Below are 17,301 nucleotides of genomic sequence, written 5' to 3'. Positions count from 1 at the left end.
TCCTCTAATTCACTGATTTGATCCTTAGCTTTCTCTCATTTGCTATGTATTCCTTCCAATGTGTTCTTTATTTGTGCTATGCCATTTTTTAAATTTCTGTTTCATAGTTACTATATCTTTTCTCATGCTGTTGAGCATCTTTACCATCATTATTTTGAATTCTATGTCTGATAAGTTTCTTATCTCCATTTCATTTAACTCTTCTTCTGGAGAATTCTCTTGTTCTTTCATTTGGGGATTGTTTCTTTACCTCCTCATTTTGAAAACTGCCTCACAATGCCATTGTTGCTGTTACAAAGGAGGGCTGAGATGTGAGCCCTTAGTAGGAGGAGGTGGGCCTCATGTCAGAGGCATGGAGCTCTGGGCACTGTTACCATTTTGCAAAGCTCCAGGGAAGTGAGACAAAAGAACGGAGCAGCTTTGAAAATCCCTGCCAAACTCTTCTTAAGAACAGCAGGATCAGTAGGAAAATGAGGTTCTGAGAGCATGACCAAGCATTTAATGCCTCCTTGAAACCCACAAAACAAAAACACAATAATTTTCATCTCATGATTAAAAAGGAAACATGAAGGACAGTGCCTTTGCTTGATCTCTATAAGTGGATTATAAAGCTTAGCTGGAAATTCTTTTGCAACAAAGTGGCCAAAGCTTTGTGGCCAGGACAGAATAACTCAGAGCAGAGCTTCAGGTGCACGTGAGACCTTTCATCCCTAGAAAAATGAGGCATAATTTCTACATCATATATGATTTTAACCTGCACACTTCTACTGCTTTTGAACAGATTCAGTATCAAGAACAATGAAACTCCAACTCAGTGGTGGCAGCCCTTAATAGCTCACATTTACATGGATATTTTTGAAAGCTTTGTTTTTTCATTGTCACAAAAAATGAACTGGTGATGCATAAGTAAGCCCTCGAAGAAGAGTTTAATATATTTACAGATAAAAATACAGCACACTCTGAAGAAATGTATTATGGACATACACCATAAAAATGTTTTCAATTTCATTTGGTGTTAAGATACATCGTTCGAAACTGCACATGGAATGTTTATGGCAGGATGCACGTTGCCTGAATTAATGAACTCATTCTTGTGCTGTGCCTCTCAGCTCTGTCCAGGCTCCCAGCATCTGGAAGTTGTGGCCATGCTGAGTGAGGTAAAATGATCCAAGATTTGAGGGTCAGTATGAGGCCTTTTGCACAAAATTTATGTAACATTAACTAAGTTTGCAGCTAACTAATGTAGTACTCTTAGAGATTTCTGTGAGGTAAATCCTCATAAGGAACTTCTAAGGTGAAGAGAAAGAGTTTTCTCCCAGCCTCAGAAACCTTTTCTTTCTTTCTTTTTAAAGATGGTGTAACATAAATTCACTCTGTTTGTACACATTGAAATCTTTTCTCATTTCATTGTGGAAAAGACCTTACTGCAAAGCCCCCTTTCCAATCGGGTTCTGGGGAAGCATTTAATTACATGCTTCGGGAGGAGCGCTTCATGTGGATAAAGAGTGGTGAAAATGCTATGAAAGTGACATGATTGAAAGAGAGAGTAATATGAATTCTAAAACCAAACAGTTTTCTTTGACTTCATTGCAGACTTAAGGAAGAGGCAGTGTGAACCAGCATCCTGCAAGCAGAAGCAGCCAGGGCTCTGGGGCAGCGCCGCTGGGCAGCTGCTCACCAGGATTTCTCACTCCATCCTTCCACAGGAATGGCACTAGCTCCCCTTTCTCTTCCTGCTGCCTTTGGGGTCAGGCCCTGAAGCTGAGCACGACCACAAGTGTTGCCTCTTTTTCAGCCACTTCTACAGGCTCCCAATGTTTCTCAAGAGCAAATTTCACCAACTCTGGTTGGCCTTCCACGTCTGCCAATGTAAGTGGGGTCTCCCAGTTAAACACCCTCACAGCACTCGTGGATTTTCTTTGTGGTTCCCATGGCTGTCTGTAAATATGCCTCTACTTGTGTGCTTACTAGTCAGGGCTGCTGCTCCTAGCACCTGGAGCCTGGCACAGAGAAGGTTCGAGTACATCCTTGGGACAAAGGAGTGAATTCTGTGGTGTTCGAGGAAGACTGTGCTTTCCCTTTGCCAGCCTTGTCCAGGCAGAGTTCTCCAAGTTTCATTTTCATCTGTTTCCTTTGTACTTTCTCATTTCCTTTCTCTGTCCTTTCTTTCTTCCCTGGTTCATTTGTAACAACTTTATTGTTTTTTTTTTTTTTTCTCTCTCCCATGTTGCTCTAGAAGAAAACAGATGGGTAGAGAATTTTAGATGAATACTGAATATCACATTGCCATTGCTGAGATCATTTCAGAATTTTCTAAAATTACCATTCATGGTTACATGGCCAGAGAGAAAATACCCTGAGTTTTGAGAATTGGGATGCTATGGCCAGGTTAGATATGATTAAAGAGACAAAGTCTCACCAGGATAAAGCTGCTGGAGTTTTTTTCAGCAAAGAGAGTAGAGTTAATAAATAGTGCCCACCTGGAGGCATTGCTCCTTCTTCTGTGTGTGTGATTCTTATCATTGTAGCTAAATGTTCTGTCTGGGAGAGCTTATCTCCCTTTAGACACTTACAATTGCAGCCACCTTGAAACTGCCAACAGGAGATTACTTGGCCTAGAAAAGAACAATATTAATAGCATGAGATTATTTTTTCCTCTCCCTTAAAAAAAATGTGGGCAAACATGTCAGAAGGGCAATGTCATTCTTTGAGTACATGAAAGGTGTTCTAGGTATTATTGCCTGCTGGCTACATTTGAGTATCTTATCCCCAGCTCTCTGGAAAACGAAGTGTGTATGTCCTGGGCTGTTTCAGAGAAGCAATTTGAATGTCGGCATTGTTAAGCTCACCAGTTGGGTATGGAGCCATCTCTAGTATTGACAGCACAAGCTGAGCTGGATACAAAGGCAGGCACACAGAGGCACGGAACCTGGTAACGAGTGGTATGCCAGAGCAATCTGATTGTCCCAGAGATGTTCATAGCAATTTAACTCCAAGTCCCTAGCTATTCAGCCTTCCCACCAGAGACCCCTGCTGCTGTGAAGCAGATATTACCTTTTCATGCTCTTTCCAAATTATCTGCAGGAATAACTGTCAGTGTTGTTTAAAGTTTAAGGACATTTCTTAAGTAACAATAACTGAAACATTAACAGAACTTGTCCAGGGAGAGAGGCTGTGGCCCCTTCTTAGCTTTCAAGGTTGAATATTTATTTGTCTAAGGTAATTATGGTCATCTCATTTCTCTTACTATGTGTTTAAGTTGGGTTTGGTAAAGAGATGCAATTCTGACCAATAAGATGAGTGGAGAAGTTTGCTGGGGCTGCTTCTGGAAAAATTTCCCTAATTCTGAAAAAGATTTGCAGGATAGAGTTGTTCTCAGTGATACTGTCAGATGTTGTCTGCAGATGGTGCCTACACCTGTGGTACCCATCCTCGGACTGTCAGGGGGCCAACAACCCAAAAGGACAACTATATACTGCAAGTGATAGGTCAGAGAGAAGGGTGGAGAAGCTATGTCCTTGATGATGCTCAATCCTGGGACTACGTCCTCTGATGTACTTTCTATGTAGTATAATTTTCTCATGCTTAAGCCTGTTTCTATGGGGCCATCTGAGAGCCTCAGCTAAAGCTTCCTAACTGGCCATTGATGTTTTGAAGAATAGGTTTTGTTCGTAAAGATCTAGGTTCAAATCTTGGTTCTGCCATCTACTAGCTAAGAAACTTTGAGATGTTCTGACTCTGTTTCTTTATCTGTAAAGTTAGGATCAAAAGGTTTTTATTACTGAATCCTTGTAAAGAAAAAAAAAAGAATTTTTTCAACAAATCTTTATTGAGTGTCTGCTGTGTGCCAAGCGCCATTCCTTGACTCTGGGGAGCTAGCTTTGAGTGAGATGGGCAAGCTTCCAACCCTCCCTGCTTAGATTTGTGTGAGGGAGACAGATCATAAATGAGAAGTGACCAAGATAATCGCAGACAGTGGCGAGCGCTATGGGAATGAAATGAGATGAGGTTTCTCAGCACTGGGCCTGCACACTGCAAGTCATCAGTAACGATGTCTGTTATTTTTATTACTAAAGTAGCAGATGTCAAATTACCATTAGTTGGTGAGTGAGCTTGAGTGAACTTTGATTTTTGTCTGAAGGACGTTTGTCCTCCTATTTTCATCTCTGCGCTTATTTCTCTATCATTATTTCTTTCCTAAGGCATCCTACTGCTCTTTTCTTGTGCACTTTCTCCCTGACAGTCACAACTTGCCAGTGATAGTAGCTCCTGGGAGCAGTTCTAGTGCATCCACACTTGCAGCGGAGAGGTGAGTTCTTCGCCAGGGTGCTCCGGAGCATCACTTAATGCTGCGTTCTGTCTGGACCCCGGTTCTCTTGAAAAACACTCCCCTCCCACATTTCAGCATCTGAGCTGGGATGGGATTCAATCTGGCTGGCCTGTAAGGACCTGAGTGAGGTCTTCTGCTGCTGCTGTCAAGCCCATGGCAGAGAAAAACAAGTCCTTCTGCCCAACTCTGGCAGCTGGCTCCTGAGAACTGCAGCTGCCGCTCATGTCCTGAGTGAAGGATGGTGACCGCTCACTCACCTGTGCAGTCATACTTCCAGAAATGTGTACTTGCACCTGCTCGTTGAGGCATTTCACTGGAGCTTAGGCTGGCACTAATTTTAAAGGGATTGTCAGTCCCAAGTGCTTCTAGCAGTCTTGCAAAGGAAGCCTGCTGAATCACCTCCAATGTCCCAGTACTGTGGCCAGAGCTGGCATTTCATGATGTTTCTGATGCAGGAAGCCACTGACAGCTCAATCCTTAGTCCTTCCTGAAGGGATCTGATAGCCCGTTAGGAAGTAGGTAAGTAGTTGTCTTCTGGAACCGAGCCTGTCATTTCACCTCCTCTTGATTATAGAGAAAATACTTGGCCTCGTAAGTCAGACAGAGCTAGGTCTGAAAGCTGAACTTGCCATTTTGACACCTTGGATAAGTTACTTAACCTCTCTGAGTCTCTAAATCTGCTTTTTATTTTTCCTCATGGAAATGAAAATTATGCTTAATTCACAGGGCTGTTGGAAGGTAGGTGAGCTCACTGCATAGCAGAGTGCTCAATAAATTTCTCCATTTAGACATCTGCTGGAAGCTATCCATTGTCCACACTATCAGGAAAGTGCAAACAAGGAACCCAGAAGTCTGATGGACCTTGAGCTTTGGCAAGGGCTAAAGCTATGCACCGATTGTTCTGTTGAGACAATGGAGCCTCAAGCAATTTCCTGAAATAATAGTCTCAAAGTGAATCTTTACTAATATTTACTGACCTTTTAGATAGTCTGTCTGCTACCAGAATTGCCTGCCTGACTAAGGGCAAGATGTGTGTCTAAAATTGAATAAAAAGCTAGCAGGGCCTGGGCACCAGTGAAGCCTTTCCTCTTGAGAAAGACTTTCCACCTGGCCACCTGTAATTTCCAAATTCATATTTCTTGTCTAGTCTCTTCATTTGTGCACAGCCCTTTTCCAGGTCCTGAACCCTAGCCATGCAGGTTGCGGCTTGACATCTTTCACAGACATCCTCTTTGGAAATAAGTGTCATTTCAAGGGTTCCTTTAACTCAATTAGCACTTTCTAATGATGACAAGGATGGACAGGAATCAAGTGAAGAGGGTCAAAAGGCAGAAGTAGCATCTCACAGGGAAGGGCAACAGCAAGAAAGACATGGATTTTCCCACCCAACCTCGTCCCCTTGGGTCAGGCCTTTCAGGGGAAACTACCATATATCTAGTTTTCTTTTTTGCAATCAGTTCTAAGGTACACAATTTTCTCATAATTTAATATCTCCAAATTTTGAATTGATTTGATAATTTATGGTATTTACAATTATTTTTTTGTGTGGTATATGAAACAAGAACACATCTTATAATTGATGACATCTTAGTTTTGATGAATATGCCAATACCTTTTGGAACAACAATAGTTTTAAGAGTCTGGGGACTTCACTGGGATCTCATTAGATCTACACTGCCCCAAACAGTAGCCGCTAGCTACTGATGGGTTTTGAACACTTGAAATGTGGCTAAATTGTGATGTGCTGTAGTGCAAAAGACCAGGTTCTAAAGATTTAGTATGGGAAAATAAGTCTGAAACAAAATATCTTCTTAGTATTTTAATTGATTACGGGTTGAAAGGATAATATTTTGGGTCTATTGGGTTAAATAAACTATATTACTAAAATTGATTTAACCTGTTCCCTTTTACTTTTTTAAGGTACTACTAGAAACTTAATTTCAACATGCAGCTCTCTTTGTGTCAGCTCTCTTTGTGGACTTGCTTTCTAATTAGCAAAGACCTCAGGGACTGTTTATTGTCACCACCCTGAAGAACCTGGATGGATTTCAACCCCAAATCTGGTTCACATGCCGAGATCAATGCCCCTACATTTGAAGAGGGTATGATCAATGCCCTGGCAGAATAGGGCTTTCTGGTGAGAGCAGTAGATCCTAAGCAGGTCCAAAAACAGCTTAAGAGAGGAGAGAAAGGGGAGTTCACTTGGGGCTCTCAGGGTGGTTGGGGGCAGGTCTGGGTGTGGGGTCCTTTGTGCTGAGCCAGGGGACACTCCCCTGAGGGAACACCTGGGCTTTCTTTCCAGGTTTCCCAGACAAGGGGCAGTTCCAATTGTGACTCAGACACATAAAGGGGAGGTGATTTGCCCAAGGCACATAGCCCGTTAGTGACAGGCCACGTTGGCACTAGATGCCCAGTCTCTGGAGACCAGAATTATTTCTTCTCTTTCTCAGCACCTCATGGAAACTACCTTAGATGTCAAGAAACTTCTGTGTCCAGGCTGTGGCCTCCTCATCGTGGATCTGTTAGGAACGAAGGATGCCTGGTGACGGCAGTCAGATGCAGACTAGCCACCTCACACTTGTACCTTCTTTTGCTAGGGCAGCCTGGGCCGACTTAGCTAACGATTATCAAAATGTTGGTTCAGGAGAGTGACTTGAAAAGTAAATACTAACTCAACATAAAATTAAAAGGAAATGGAGAGTCTGAAAAAAAATCAAACAAAAGGAAAAACCAAAATACATACAGATTGGTGAAAACAGAATGGGCATTGTGGACTCACTTTTTGTTCTTGACATTAAAGTGGCTTTGAATTGAACCAGGAAGCTCTCATAGCTACATTTCACTTGAGGATTAAAAACTTCAGGAGAGGAACAGTGATCCAGTCGCAGTGCAGAGCTTAACTGCTTTACTCTGCAAAGGAAACAACCCCACTGGGGTTTGCTTTGACACTTCTAAGAGAGTTGCTGTGGGCAGCATGCATTGTGGAAGCCCGAGTACTTAAAACACACTCCAGAGGGGATTGGTTTTAAAATCAGAATCTTTGTCTTGTTCTTGGCTTCTCTGAACTGTTAGTAGTTTAGTGTTTTCTGTTTATTGTTCCCCACAAAGGTAAATCTGAATTTGTTTTCATTTTTCTGATTTTCTTCCACCCTGGAAATAGAGCAGCCTTTTTGGGTAGAAATGACTTTGGATAAAAGTCTCAGTTAATTACCAATTCCAGATGACACTGACTGGGCCCTGTAGCACACCTTATCTGCTGCCTTCTGGGAAGACAAAGGATAAAAGGAGTTAAGCGAGAACCAGATACAAAGCTCCTCCTATGTCATGGCCAACCAAGAGAATTTCATAAATATTTGTGGTGAAGGGACATAAGGAATATAATAGGGGGAAAGTTGGTACTTATATTTAGTTTTGAACTGTGTTTTGCTTGGTACTGTCTTTTGAATATAAGGGATTTTATCATTAAACAGTATCAACAAATATCAAGAATGTATTCTGTGCCAACCCTGGGGTAAGGCTATTTCTCATTTATGGTCTCTATTGATTTACTCTCTGACGGGCTTTTTTTTCTTCTTCTTCTTGGAGTGGAACACTCTCTACTACCTACCTTTCCGCTGATGTCCAATTTATCAATGTTTTAGATTTGTGAGGCAATAGACATTTCTTCAATCACTAAATAATTACTTTTCCTCTAAATATTTACACATGATTTAACACACTAATAAGTAAAATTTAGGAGATTGAGGAGCGATTCCTCCCAAACTTAGAAACTTATTTAATTAAACTCTTGAGCAGTTAATTTTCCCAAGTCCAATGTATCAGATTCTCCTAATGACCTAAACACCCTAAGTAGGAGGGAAGACACACCAAGTATCACAGCGATTGTGACGTTATTCTTACTGTAGTGACTTCTGGGCCTTACTGCTTCTAGGCTTCTGCCTTGAAAAGCAACACATTGCTCATCTGGGCCACATCCAGGATTTATCTCTTCCTCTTCTCTAGCCAATAACTAGAGTTAAGTCACAATATAACCTGGTCAGAGAAGAGAGAAAAGGAAGCAGCAATCTCTGGCCAACATGTGGAAAAATGGAGAAAGTATGAGTGGGATGCTGGACTAAGGGGGAATGGTGTTGAAGGGGAAATATCAAGTTGGTTAAAGAAGAGTTTATTGCTATGGAAATAGCCCAGTCCTCATTCTCACTCCCATTCTTTTACCTCCCCAGAGAAGTAGTCATGTTACCAGACTTAGATGGCAGGTTTTGGATGTATCAGCAGATTCTTGGTCTGGACATATGACCTGTTTTTCAAGTTCAAAATGATTTAAACCAGAACCCTGGTCAATGGCACTGGCTGGGTCTACTTTTTAATTTGGTTCTTTGGCTGGTTATGAGATTTTAGGTTTTTGAGGCTTTTAGGCTTTAGATATTTGTTATCTGTCTCATTATCATGCCATTATTGTATATTGGCAAGGTCTTTAAGTGTCATTGAAACATAGTTATGCTTTCTTAGGCCTCATTATTGTTAATAAGTGTATTTAGACAATTAGTTTGGTATAATAAATTCTCTTCTCTAGGCTTTATAAGAGATGCCGTGATGTGCCTTCCAGCTCCTCCCATGAGGACCGAGGCACTTATTATCTAGTGGGCAGACATGCTGCCTGCTGATGGCTCATGGAAGAGCCCTCATCACAAATGGTCCTTGGATAAAGGGAGCTGCCTTGCTCCAAGGAAAGGTTGATGTGGTCATACAAATTGTCGATACCCCTGCCTCATTATGGGATGTGTCTGAAGAGCCATTCCAGTTTTAGAGCCCCATGGATCAGCTGAGATTTTGTAGTCACTGCATCATAGTTCAACTTTCCCCTCTGCCCACCCTGCTTGCTTATAGGAGTTGTTCCCCAAAAGACGACTCAATAAACCTTCATCTCAGAGTTGTTACCAGGGAGCCCACTGCAAACGTTGGTGCCAATCATAGTCTTAGGAAGCAGAATCCAAAATATGATTTTGGGGCTGGATCACCAGCCAAGTGGCAATGATAACCCCATCACTGGTGGTAGCCCCCTGCTATGAGGTATCATGCAATTGCTAAAATGTCACTGGTGGTGAACTGAACTGGGATACTGGTAGAAGGGAATTCACTGGAAGATGCAATATCTCAGCATTTGAGAAGTTTGGAGAAGTAAAAATTGTTAGGATTATGGAATTGAATGATGGTTGGGAATATAAAGGCATTGAGGAAAGGAAAGGTTGAGGGTGATTAATCACCAATTTAAGCTGAGATATAGTAAGTAGATGGCCTCCTTGACAAAAATAAAGAAATTCTCATATCTTTCAGCCAAAGGGCAGAAAAAAAATGCACCCTCAAGTCTAGGACTTAATTCTAAAGGGGATGGAGCTCCAGGACAGACTGGATTTTAAATCCTGGCAAATCTGCTGCCCCAAGGTCAGGGTCCTGCTGAGAAAGGTTGGACTCTGAGCCTTGGGATGGGGTCATCTGGGTTAATGTAATTGAAAATCTTAATCCCCAGAGTTCCCTGAACTCTCCGAGCCTGTAGAAATAGCTACAGACCTCATTATTAAAGGCCAGTGTACCCCTCTCTTGAAGGCAAGGCAAAGGCCTCTGCCTTGAAAAGCTACACATTGCTCATCTGGGATTTATCTCTTCCTCTTCTCTAGACCAATAACTAGAGTTAAGTCACAATATCACCTGGTCAGAGAAGGGAGGAAAAAGAGCAGCAATCTCTAGCCTACATGGGGACTAAGTAAGGGTGACATTGAAGGGGAAATATAAAGTTGGTTAAAGGTGAGTTAGTAGTTTACTTAACTATCAGAAGCAAAAAGGGCATAGTTATTATAATTCATGGCAAGGTCAAGGTGGTAGCCAGAAGCCCTGGCCCACTGGGAGCTATGAAAACGGTTATTAAAATGTAGCATCCCTCCAGGTAAGATATATGGGCAGCCAACAAAAGATTGCTCAATTTAATAAAAATAAAAAGATATTAGCCCTGGCAAGTATGGCTAAGTTGGTTGCAGTGCCATCCTATACACCAGAAGGTAGTGGGTTCAATTCCTGGTCAGGGCACATACTCAGGTTGCGTGTTCGCTCCCCTCTTGGGGGTGCAGGAGGCAACTGATCAATGTTTCTCTCTCACATCAATGTTTTCTGTCTCTCTCTCTCCCTCTCTCTTTCCGTCTTCTCTCTATCCCTCTCCCCCTTCCTTCCTGCATGAGATCAATAAAAAAACATTACATGTAGAAAAACAGGGAGGTTGAGTGAACTACCCAATAACAATTTATGATGTCCCTTGTCCAGTTTCCAGACCTGAGACAGTTTTTGCTCATGGAACCTGTCAACTGAAGGGGAGGCAGTCTCCTCAGGAGGAAGGACCCTGCAGCAACATGGCAGGTGAATGTGACAATAGTTCCCCCAATGGCCTCCCATGGTTTACTCAGTTAACTGTATATTGGCTAAAGGGGAATACCCAAACATTTCAAAGATTATTTGCAGCAAAGTATGAGTTGACATTAATACCTGGGACCCCTCCCTGTTAGATAGCCTAGGTCCAACTCACAGAGTACACTGAGTTCATGGACTCATCCAGAGGTCATTTCCCTGGAACAGACATCCCTGGTGATTTGCAGAACTGCCATATTTATTTCTTGGCCTGTAAGCTAAGCAATATTGTAGTGGAAAGAGCCAAGTAGAAGACTTTGGAACTGCTCTTCTCCTAATGGCCAAATAGGCAGTTGCTTTGGTGGCCCTCAATGAGCTATCTCCCAATATTCACACCTTTGTATAGTGTTTTCCAACATTGACTCTGAGTTTGGCAAAATGGATTAGAACAGGCAAGAGCAAGCAAAGACTATATAAGAGTTTGCACACGGGGCCTTGTCTTCTTGGAATGCTTGCTTTTTGGGTTCCAGCTGCCATATAAAGAAGCTTAGGTAGCTACATGAAGAGGCTACATGGAAAGATTGGTCCCAGTCTCCCATCCATCTCTGCTAAGGTGCCAGCCACCTTAATAAAGCTATCTTGGACATTTCCTGCCTATCTGCCATCTGACCGCATCTGCATGACAGCCTCCAAGCAAGACCAACAGAAGGCTGGTCCAATTAAGCTCCTGTTGACTCACAGAACAGTGCTGACTAATACAATGGTTGCTGTTTTAAGTCACCCAACATTTTGTGATAATTTGTTATTCAGCAACAAGTTAGTTAAACAATTGTAAATAAAAAAACAATACAGCATCCTGAGGGGAAAGGCAGAGATTAGTGTAACTGATAAATACCTAAACCTCACAGGGCAGACTTTTGAGTGGTGTATCTTGTATACATTTATGGAAGGAGAAATGGTTCAAATTAAGAATCTGAACGGACTCCTAGGTGATGGAGAATGGCTAGACTGGTTGGTCAAGACTGGCAGGAGAAAGATTAGAAGGCTGGGGCAAGGAGGTCTGGGAAAAAAGGCATGTGGATAGATATATGGGAGTGACCATAAAGTGTATGCTGTAGGTATTGGAGAACATTTCACTTCTGTGTTCCACTTAGCTTAACTCCATGCTATATATGGGAACTATTATTCCTAAATTTAACTTCTCTCTCATTTCCTGAGCTTGTTTTTGTCCTGATGTATACCTTCCTAGGAGCAGGTAGGTCATTATATGTGTGAGGATTAAATGACTTTCCTGTGATGAGAAATCCCCAAACCTCCCTTGCTGTGATCTGGGGTAGTGTTCAGATGATTGTACCATAAATAATGAACTTTTCCTATTGGTTTGAATGCTAAGATTTGTGTATACTGTTTACAAGATCTGTTACATACATTATAATTAATCTTTAACTTTGTAACCTGAATCTTGATCCAGGAAACATGTTCAGAGATGGCCAGGATCACATTGAAATTTATATTACTTGAGGTAGAACATCTTAGCCTTCCTTTATTAAGAAACTTGAGTAGATACTTGGTTTTGTCTTTAACTTGGCTTTCTTCCCATTCACAATAACATGCTTTCTTAGAGAATACACTTACTCACAGGGATGCTGCCCTGGCAGCCCTGTTTGTACTACCTGACTGTGCCTCTCTGGCCACAGTTGAATGGACCAAGGGTGCGCCCCTGATCCAAGCTGGACCAATGAAATATTTTCTTCTTAGGAACTTGGAGTTGAGAATATGACCCAGTAAGTCTCAGCTGGTCTTTTGAAGAGAGAACAGAATCTCAGGAGCTGGGACATGTTCACCTTCTGCTCAGACATGCACCGAGAAGCATCAAAGTCTAGTCTTCAGGGGAAAAAGGAGCAGATATTCAGAGCTTTCCACTTGTTGGCTCTTCTCCCCTAATACCACTTTCCTCACTCCTCTATTTGTATACACTGTCCTCCCAACCCTCTTAAGCCAACTTGAGTTATTTTTTTAATTTATAACCAAAGAGATTTAACTAACAGGCCCTTTTGCTGGAACATACCACTGGTACCTGTAGGTTGCTACACAACTTTTCCTTTCTTCCTCCCACTCTACTTCCCTCCCTGCCTCCTTCCTTCTTTTTCTCTCTCTTCCTTAATTTCTCTTAATTCCATTCCCCTCCCAAGACTGCATTATGATTGTGCATTCAGGTTATAGAGAATCTGTGTTTTAACGCAAAGCCATTTTCTTGCTAGGAAACCCATAGCTACAAACCCTCAGCTTTGAAGTGTAAATTAAACTGAAGGGTGTACCTTCCAGAATATAGTTTACAATCTATTATCTGAAGGGAATAAAAAAAGGTCATTGTTCTTCCCTAAAGGCAGCCTCCTCTTAGTTAAGTATGTAGGTCTAGTTCCATTTGCTTGATTGTCAACAGCTCCTTTCACTGGGAAGGGAATAACAAGCACTCAGAAGACAAAGGAAATCCAAAGGGGGTTGTGACCTTTCACATGAGTTTCTTTATCTTCTTTCAAGATTCTTTAATACAGAAGAAAAGAGACTTGACAGTCCCCTCATCTGTTATTCAAGGAGAGTTAAAATGCAGTGCATTTGTTTAAATATACTTGGTAAATCTCCACTCAGATTCAAGTACTCTTGCTTCTCATGGCAAAGGGAAAATAATAAAAACTTGGAATTAGTGCAAATTTTTAGAAATAGGAGAATGGTTGGATAAACTATGATACATCCACACTTTAGAAAGCTGAGTGACTTAAAGTGACATGTGTTTATTCAAAAGAATGACTTAAAGTGACATGTGTTTACCTTCCTCACAAATAAATCTCTCTCCATAATTTTTAGCTGGGCACATAGCTCCAGGGAAAAAACTACATTTCCCAGCTTTCCTTGCAGCAAGGTTAGCCCTGTAACCAGATCCTGGTTGATGAGATATGATGCTGAAAAGGAGGGGTGGGATATATTCTTTCTTCTTTCTTTTCTCCATTTTACTTCCTGGAACATGGCTCTGATGGCAAACTTAACTTAGGCCAGGTGGATGAGGGGTACTGCTTGGGGAGAGTGGGCAACAAAATGGAAAATCTTGGATGCTTGGCTCATTGTGTGGAGCAGAGTTCCAGAAGGCCACCTGATCATCTACCTATGGATTGCTAAATCAAATAGAAAGGAACTTCAGTCTTCTTAATTTGGATCTCTCTTACCTGTAGCTAGACTTATAACCCAATTTAATACCTATTTTAGTGGGCAAAAGAATTCACTGGTAGAGTAATGTTTATAATATATCATTTAAAAATATCTGTGAAGGAATTTGCCATATATATATAGTATATGGGAAGATATATGACCAAGCTTCTAACTTTGATTTCCTAAGAGGTATGGTGAGGGGAAAGTGTTTACACTTTTCTTTTAAAAATCTTTTTTTTTCCTTTTCAACATATAACAATCAAAAAACTTTTTTAATTTATAGAAAAACACTTATTTCAAGTCTTCCTGAAGTGGGAGTAACTATTGTGATGGTGCTTATTTAAGCCATGCAGTTAAACACTTTGGGGGTAAAAGTTCCAGAGCAGAAGCCCAGACTGCTGCTCAGCCATGGCAGGGTGCAATGTCTGTCGAGAGATTTATGTTTGTGGGTCATTCCTACAAACTTCTTTCTGGATAGAGGCCCTGCTAGCTCTTTTATGTGGTTGGGTAAATGTTGTTGGGAAGATGGATTATTTTTATTAAAAAACAAAGAGGAGCTATTGTGTTTTGCTAAAAATTTTCTCTTGATTTGCTTCCACTGTGGAGTAATTGTGGGAAGAAGTGGACAGAATGAGGGAGGGAAATAATAAGCTGTGGGAAGACATTTCCCTAAGTGACTTCTCGTTGGCTGATCACCTGGCCAAAGTTCAGGGAGAGAAGGGGTGTCAGATAACTCTGACTTTACTCTCCAGAATGTAGACAATAACATCACCCACAGGATGTGGTGACATTTACATATTTGCTGGTATGGAAATAAAACTCCGGAAAACAGAGGCTTCAGAACCAGTAACCAGCAGCAAAGGCTTTCAAATGCCCCTTCTGAGCAATTTGTTCAGAAAAAAAATCTTTTTTTGTACTTCACCAAATCTCTTCATTTCTCTAAGGAAAGAATGAATGCCATAGGTAAGTGGCCTTGTTCTCCACCTTTTTCGTTTGGTCCTGCTGACGCAGCCCGGTCGTCAGCCTCCCGACCGCTCTCTCCTTGAGACCGAGCACCATGCCTTCAATTAAATTGCAGAGTTCTGATGGAGAGATATTTGAAGTTGATGTTGAAATTGCCAAACAATCTGTGACTATCAAGACCATGTTAGAAGATTTGGGAATGGATGATGAAGGCGATGATGACCCAGTTCCTCTACCAAATGTTAATGCAGCAATATTGAAAAAGGTCATTCAGTGGTTTGCCCACCACAAGGATGACCCTCCTCCTCCTGAGGACGATGAGAACAAAGAAAAGCAAACAGATGATATTCCTGTTTGGGACCAAGAATTTCTCAAAGTTGACCAAGGAACACTATTTGAACTAATTCTGCAAACTATTTAGACATCAAAGGTTTGCTTAATGTTACATGCAAGACTGTTGCCAATATGATCAAGGGGAAAACCCCTGAAGAGATTCGCAAGACGTTCAATATAAAAAATGACTTTACTGAAGAAGAGGAAGCCCAGGTATGCAAAGAGAACCAGTGGTGTGAAGAGAAGTGAAAAGTTGTGCCTGACACTGTAACACTGTAAGGATTGTTCCAAATACTAGTTGCACTGCTCTGTTTATAATTGTTAATATTAGGCAAACAGTAGACAAATGCAGCAGCAAATCAATTGTATTAGCAGAATATTGTCTTCATTGCATGTGTAGTTTGGGTACAGATTCCAAACCTATGGCTGAGTTTCTTCCAGTATGATGAAAAGTATCTTTTTTTCTTTGCTCTGAATAAAACTGAATTGTGGGTTCTCTATAGAAAGTGGCATTTTGGGCTTTCCCTCTTTTTGCAAAGCAATTTCTGCCTGGTTAATTGTCTAGTTAACTTTAGTTTAGTGACTTTTTTAAAGTTGGCATTGTAAATAAAAAAAACTTGCAAAAGTTTTCTGGAAATAGAATTAACAATGTATTATCTTTATTAATGAGTTGGGAGCTGGAAAAGGCTACTTGAGGTAAATGTTCTGAGTGGGATTATTAGGATGTCTTCCAGCTTCCCGGAGTCAAGGAATACCACTGGTATTGATTAGCCCATATGTAGCAGGGCTTTCTTAATTGAATCTGAGGACTTGTTTTTGCATTTTTAATCCTATGTTGGTTAGAGACTCAGTTACTACTCAGTTTGTGGTTTGGGAGGAAATATAACTATGCAGTTGTTAGCTTTTCAATTAAAAAAGACAACCCTTGTGGTATGTCATCTTTTTATAATCAGTGATCCCATATGGGCAAAACTATTTACATTACTTGCATGTAAAAAAAAACACAAAATTTAAACTTTAACATTAAAATGTGTGGCAAAACCCAGAAAAGAAAAAAAAAGAATGAATGCTATAGACCAGAGTTTGACAAAAGTTAAAACTTCACTATTTACACTCTTTAAGAGCTAATTAAAATTTTCCACTTGAGCAAGAAAAAGGAAAACCAATAGCTTCCTTTGGTTTTTCAGCTCTTGGTAAAATGGAAAAAATAATCACTGAGAAGGGAAGGGTATAGCAAGACATCTTTTTCAGGGCCCAAATAAAAGCTATTATAATGTACAGTATTAAATAAATTCTGAATAGTATCATTAATTTGATATAAGTGGAGGTGTTTGAAATAGTAGAAAGAATATGAAATATGGAAGCAGTTAGATGTGAGCTCAAATCCTTGATTTTTCCAAGGCTTCAAGACCATGGTATTCACTTACACCAGAAAGTGAGATATGAGACCACCATGAAGGAATTGCAAGGAAGTGTTCAAAACCACTCTCTTATTCCCTCAGCCATCCTATCTAACAAAAGAGTAATATGCAAATTAACCATCACTCTGCTACACAAACAAGCCACGCCCATAAGCCATGCCCACCAGCCAATCAGGAGCAAATATGCAAATAAACCCAACCAAGATGGCTACGGCCACAGAGAGCAGGAGGGAGACTTGAGTTTCCCCGGCAATGGAGAAAGCCAAGCTTTCCCCACACCCTGGCTGGCCCAGGCCTCCACTTAAGGCTACAAAGTTTCAATTATAGAAGGTAAATTAATCCCAACAGAAATGGCTGCCACCACGGAGAAAGCAGGAGGCTTGGCTCTGCTCCAGGCTACAAAGTTTCAATTGTAGAATATAAATAAACCCCAGATACCAGGGCCTCTGCTTGGGTCACCAGGGGGCATGGCCGGCCTGCAAACCACCACAGGCCCCTCACCCAGGCCATCCCATGCCCCAAGGGAACTCCCACCCTGATCCAGAACATCCTTCAGGGCAAACCAGTCAGCCCCCACTCATGTACCAGGCCTCTATCCTATCTAATAAAAGAGTAATATGCAGATTGACCATCACTCTAACACAAAAGATGGCTGCC

General features: G+C 41.3%; 1 pseudogene across 1 annotated transcript; it reads left to right on the top strand.

Annotated features, from left to right (window-relative positions):
* Positions 1-14,910: 14,910 nt before the first annotated feature.
* On the top strand, positions 14,911-15,855 carry LOC307097062 (S-phase kinase-associated protein 1-like; annotated as a pseudogene). The gene has a single exon. The product of its transcript is annotated as an S-phase kinase-associated protein 1-like (transcript).
* Positions 15,856-17,301: the final 1,446 nt, after the last annotated feature.

The sequence above is a fragment of the Cnephaeus nilssonii genome (genome assembly GCF_951640355.1).
Source record: "Cnephaeus nilssonii genome assembly, chromosome: 3".
Classification (NCBI taxonomy): Eukaryota; Metazoa; Chordata; class Mammalia; order Chiroptera; family Vespertilionidae; genus Cnephaeus; species Cnephaeus nilssonii.
The sequence above is the reverse complement of the archived record's forward strand: the minus strand, read 5'-3'. Positions and strand labels throughout refer to the sequence as shown.